Consider the following 6,107-nt stretch of genomic DNA (forward strand, 5'->3'; position numbering starts at 1 on the left):
GTGTGCTGTTGACAGACTTGCAAAGGATTTCTCACAGACAGAAAAGAACATCACAGAGGCCAGTATGTGTGTGGGGGGAGGGGTGCAGCATACGGGAGATTCAGTTGAAAAGACCACTTGTTTATTAAAAGTAATCTAAACAGAGGAAGTCTCATTTAGAAAGAATGTGCCACTCTTCTTATATGATAAAAGGGCTACAACAAACCACTGAATATCAACAGAATTTGAAAGGTGATATTGAACAATTGAAAGGAAATATTGATATGACAAATGAAAAGCCTAAATCTCAAGAACAGGAACATAAGAAAAATATCACCAGACTTGCACATGAAATGAAAATCAAAGTGGAGGAACATAAGATAATCAAACTTTAGCAAGATGTGCAGAAAAATGTTGAATTAAGTGAAGAAAAGCACAAGGATCTAATAAAGAAAAAAGGAAATGGAAATGTCAGAGTTAAGTGCAAAGTTAGTCACCCAAGAAAAAGAAAAGCAAAATGAAATACTCAAACGACAGCTGGAGTTTGATGCCAAACTAGCAAGAGTTCAAAATAAATAAAAAACCCATCCAGATACTACATTTTTCCAGCAGAATATCTACAGAAGAAAGCCTTAACTTCTTCGAGAAGAAAACAAACAAGGAAATTGCAATTCTTCATAATATCATTAAGGTTTGGAGAAGTGCCTGTCCACTGGCAGACTCTCACTTTGTATGTAGATGATTTGGGACATAACAGTAAATTCACTAACTGTTTACATTTTTAAGAGCAATTGAAAATTTTGCTTCCATTTTCAACATAAGCCTAAGTAATAAAGAGACAGCTTTTAAAAAATAGATACATGATGACCAAAACAGAGGCCAGAAATTAGGAAGCAGGAAAAATTTGTTCAAATGGAAAGGGAAGCAATAAATGAGGGAGAGGAGAGAAGGAAGGGGAAAAGAATTTAAAGAAAGAAGAAAAATGGAAACAGCCTTTGTAAATGGGGAAAGGGAAAAGGTGAGAGGGAAAGGAGGGTAAAGGGTTTTAAAAAAAGAATTCAAGTGCATTATATATAGGTCCAAATCCTGTGATAATTGTGTTCATTACATACCAAAACATTTAATAACAAAAAAAAAAAAACTCACCAAATTTTCTTAATTTGCATTTCACGGATGGCTGGTGATATGGAGCATTTTTTCATATATTTATTTACTTCTTTAATTTCATCCTCTGAGAAGCATGTGTTCATCTGGGATGCCCATTTCTGGATTGGGTCTTTAAATTTTAGGGCCCTAGTGTTTTTTAGTTCTTTATAAATTCTAGAGAGCAGACCTTTGTCTGAGTGCTTATTTTTCATGATGTTTTCCAAATTTGTGGGTTGCCTTTTCACTTTGTTGGTAATTTCTTTTGACTTGAAAAAACTTCTCAGTAAGAGCAGGTCCCAGTTGTTAATTCTTTCAACTGTTTCCTGTGCGATTTGATTTCTGTTCATGAACTCTTTGCCTACCCCTATGTCTTCAAGAGTTCCTCCTACTTTCTCTTCCAGGAGATTTAGTGTCTCTACTTTAATGTTTAGATCTTTAATCCATTTTGACTTTAGTTTAATGCATGGTGATAGACCTAGGACTGGCATTATTGAAAGATCTATTGGGCAAAACAATATCTCTTTCATATAAGATGATAAAAATTGCATCCTTCCTAAATTCACAGAAAATATTTTTATTCAGTCTGTACCCTGTAGACGCTACAAAAAAGTATATGCATTTAATGTACTTTCAATGTACTCTACAGCTGACCTTGATAAAAATAATTTTCTTATAAGAACATCTCCTGATCCACTTCATATTAACATCTACTGTGTACTTAGTTCTGTGTTGACGTCCCCTTTTCTTCACCATTGGGACCATCCCCAAGGCTGTCTGTGATCAAATATGAAATGCTTGTAACCAAAAAGCAGTATTTTTATACAATGGGCACTTCTCACAGAAACTCTGCCACAGAAATTCTTTTCTGTGAAAGTTTCAGTTGTACCATGGAATTTGACCTTAGAAATAATGCATCCATAGTAGAGAAATTGTCCACATGATCCGTTCACATCCCGAATGGTTCAGTCATCCGCATCCACAGGAAAGGTAACTGTGTAGGCATAAGTCTTACAAAATTTACTACTTTTCTATATAAGCAAATTGACCCAAAAGTTCTAAATGATGTTCTCTTCATTCCAGACATGTCTGTCACAATCTCATCTATGGATCCATACAGAAAAGACAAGACAGGACGTTTCAGAACTGCTGAATCTTTCTAAGACATTTTTTAAAGAGTGTGATATATCAAATGATTCTCTATCCACTGAATACAGTCAGCACCAAATGGTAGCTTTGTACCTACCACTAATATTCCTTTAAAATAAAAGTCATCTCTGTTGTCTCACGTCATCTCTCATGCACATAATTTTAATATTTTATTCTGCAGCTTTGAAATCAGAAAGCTGAACCTATCACTTGCTTATTTTTTACTTCCACTAGCCTTCATTTTCATAGCTTTCAAAGACAAGTCTCTTCATAATTTATTCATTTATGTTAATTCTACCTTCAAGTTCCATGTGATATTTTATACATCTCAAATATATGCAATCATTTATTTTCTATGATTTTTAAGTAAATTTTTTGTAGCAAGATGATAATAAGCCTGGACATTTCTACTATTTCTTCACATTTTCATTCATTTGCTTGAAACAGCTGGTGCTGAAGGTGAGTGACTGATTTAATTTTTATCATTTGGAAAATTGCATTGACTCTTCAAGAATAATTCAAAAGGAAGACACAGCAGGTACCAGAGAAAGAGGATTAACTGTAAGGCGTTGGATCCGTGTCCAGCTTAAGAAAACTGGTATTTTACCAGAAAACGATTTTACAAATTCTAAGAAGTCTGTTGTATCTATGGAACAACTAACATATACCTAAAAATATCTGCTGTGCTATGAAAATCGAACCAAAATAATCGTATATTTACCTTCAGTGTTCTTAAACTTTAATTAATGATGTGGGTTTACGCGCATTAAAAATGATAGCTCGAAATTAGATTATATAATAAATGATTAGAAGGGGAGGTAAAATTACTGCTTGAGGCCAATAGGTATTGTTTAGCATGACTCGGTAAAGTATCCTGGAAAACATGAATTCTGCATTGTAGGCAGGATGACATGGGTGAAAACCATCGCAGGCTGAGAAGGGACTTATGGCAAACGTTGACAGGTCGGGAGTAACCAGGTGGATATAAAAGACCAAAGAAGACTATGCGCAGTGGTGGAATCTCCTGTGTTCCATTCTTCTTCCTGATTTCATCTACACATCTCAGAAATAGCCAAAATAAAGCAGAGGAAAGTTTAGCAAGGGTCCCACCTGGGAGAACTCAACCTGCGTGGGACTGAACTCCACGGAGCTTTTTTCCTTAAATGAACTTCCCCAGAAACAGGACACAGTCTTGGAGCAGCGCTGCCCCTTCCACTGATTCTTCCCTAGAAATCTCTATCATTCTTGCAAGTGGACTCAGGGAAAGCTCCTACGAGCTCGGAGAGAAGGGACGCGGTCTAAAAGTTGAGAGGCAAAGGAGAGAATGCCTCCCCGCTGTAGGTGTGAGGTCACAAAGACCCACCTTCTTCCTGAACTACACAAGCATGGACTCACCAAACCAAAATAAGAATATGGTCTCCCTGTGGTTGTAAAGCCACATACAGGATGACAGAGAGGTTCTTGAACAAAGCTGTGTTGCTTGCCTACTGAAACAAAAATGGCAACATTATCCAGTGGCCTGGGGATAAATCTCTAGCCCACATAAGAACACCCCATTAAAAACAAGGTAAAACTCAAAATTACTCAACATATATAAAAGCAGATAGAGGTAAGCCATTCTCACAGAAAAAAAAAAAAAAACAACCCCAAGATAATCGAATTGTTAGAACTAGCAAACAAAAACTCTTTAAGTAGCTATTACAAATATGAGCCCTGCTTTGTTTCCATTTAATCTTTTTTTAAAATCTTTTTTTTTGGGGGGGGGAAGGTGAGTTGAGAGGATTAGAAAAAAAGAGGAATTAAAATACATCACTTACAGGGACAAACTCCCTATGAAAAGTATGCTCAATACACACATCTAAAATGTTACCAATACATTTAACTAAATAAAAATAAAACATAAAAAAGAAACATGAGCCCTGAAGTAAAGCAAAATACTTGAGTTGAAGGAAAAGGGGAATCATAACTATAAAAGTAGAAAATATTAAAGAGAACTAAATGGAAATTTTACAATATGAGAATAAAATCTGAAATTGAAGACTTATTAAATACATTCAATACAATGCCTATCATTGGATGTCGTGTTGGGGATCGAGCCCCAGTCCCTGAACTTGCATAAGCAGGAGTTTAGTCTGCTGAGCTATCTCACTTGCAGTTCTAATGAAATTTTTAACAGAAATTAAAAAAAAACCTGTTCCTAAAAGTTATATGGATTCACAAACAGTCTCAAATATCAAAGCAATCTTAAGAAGATTGGAGGCAGAAAAATAGCATCACAAAGAATAGGAAACAGGAAAAAAAAAAAGCAGAGGAGAAAAATGAAGAGTATGCCTACCATTGCAGCATTTTTATTAAATGTTATTGATCTAAATATTTCACTTTACAAAAGGCAGAGATGGACAGAGAACATAAAAAAGAATCAATTACATGCTTTTATTTAATGTGACATGCAAATAATTTGAAAGTATATAATATATGTAGCATATTTATGCATAACTGCAAGAATAAGAAAGATAGAATAGTGGTTGTATTATTAAATGCAACAGACTTCAATACAAAGTGCAACGGCAGTGATAAAGAAAAACAGTAAGCATCGCAGGTGCAATTTATTAGAAAGTTCTGACAGTTATAAATGTGTGTTCCTAATAAAAGAACTCCAAATTAAAGGGATGAAAGGGTTCCAACAAGAAATAGAAATCTCTATTGACATGGTAAAACGTTAATACCACTCTCTCAGCAAATAACAGAAAAATTAAGTGAAACATCAGCAAAGATTAGATGAGAACCACATGATGATCCAGCTAGACACGAGTTTATGCGCTGTACCCAACACCCGGAGAATAGGCATTCTTGTCCAGTTTCTATAATACACTTTCCAAAGCAGACCCACAAAAAAAAAAAAAAAACCTCCAAAAGACTACGTCAGGTGCACATCATCTTTAGTCATTAACGCTATCAAACATTCAAAGAAAAGTTTGACACAAGCATTTTTTTAAGTTCAAGAAAAAAATAAGGAAAATGTTATTAACACCAATGTCAAAGACATAAGCAAAAAGACACACAAATAGTGCTCATAAATGTAGATGCAGAAAACCTTTGCAAATATTACAAGGTTGACCCGCTATTTCACCTAGTCAGTAGGAACTTGTGACTGGTTCAATTTACCAGAGAATGTGAAGTTGGTGAGGCATTCAAAAACCTAACAGTAGGGCCAGAGTGATGGTTCAGTGGAATAAGTGCTTCCCTGGCAAGCTCAAGGGCCTGAGTTCAATCCCCAGTTCTGCAAAAAAAAGAAAAAAGAAAAAACCACCTACTGGTGTAAGTCATCATGCTAATAGAATGAAAGAAAAATGCATACAGATACTTCAGTAGATGCAGAGAAGGCATCGGAAGAATTCAGCAAGCATTTATGATGCAAGAAAAAGAGCACTCAGCAAATCAGGAGCAGCACAAATCCACCTCAAACTGATAGAGAATAGGTAATATCACATGTAATAGTAAGTAACTAAATCATGTATCTGTAAAATTGGGAACAAGGCAAAGATGTTCACACTTGCAGCTTCTATTTCACATAGTACTGAAGGTTCTGGCTTATGTTGTAAAGCCATTTAAAAAACATAAAATAGGAGAAAAAGAAATAAAACCATTGCTATTTGAGATAATATAGCTGTACTGAGGATACCAGAGAATCTATAAAACTACTCTAGGTGCTAACAAGTAAATTGAGCAAAAAATCAAAAATCAGATTTTTAAAATGTATTATAGTGACATCACAAAATGTTCCTTAGGACTAAATCTAACAAAATATTTTCAAGACTTGTGCACTGAAAACTACA

At 35.1% G+C, this 6,107-nt stretch overlaps 1 pseudogene; it reads left to right on the plus strand.

Moving 5' to 3' along the window:
• Window positions 1–64: 64 nt before the first annotated feature.
• On the plus strand, window positions 65–721 carry LOC101562560 (annotated as a pseudogene).
• The last annotated feature ends 5,386 nt before the right edge of the window (window positions 722–6,107 follow it).

This window comes from Octodon degus, unplaced genomic scaffold (genome assembly GCF_000260255.1).
Source record: "Octodon degus isolate 3935 unplaced genomic scaffold, OctDeg1.0 scaffold00027, whole genome shotgun sequence".
NCBI classification, from domain to species: domain Eukaryota; kingdom Metazoa; phylum Chordata; class Mammalia; order Rodentia; family Octodontidae; genus Octodon; species Octodon degus.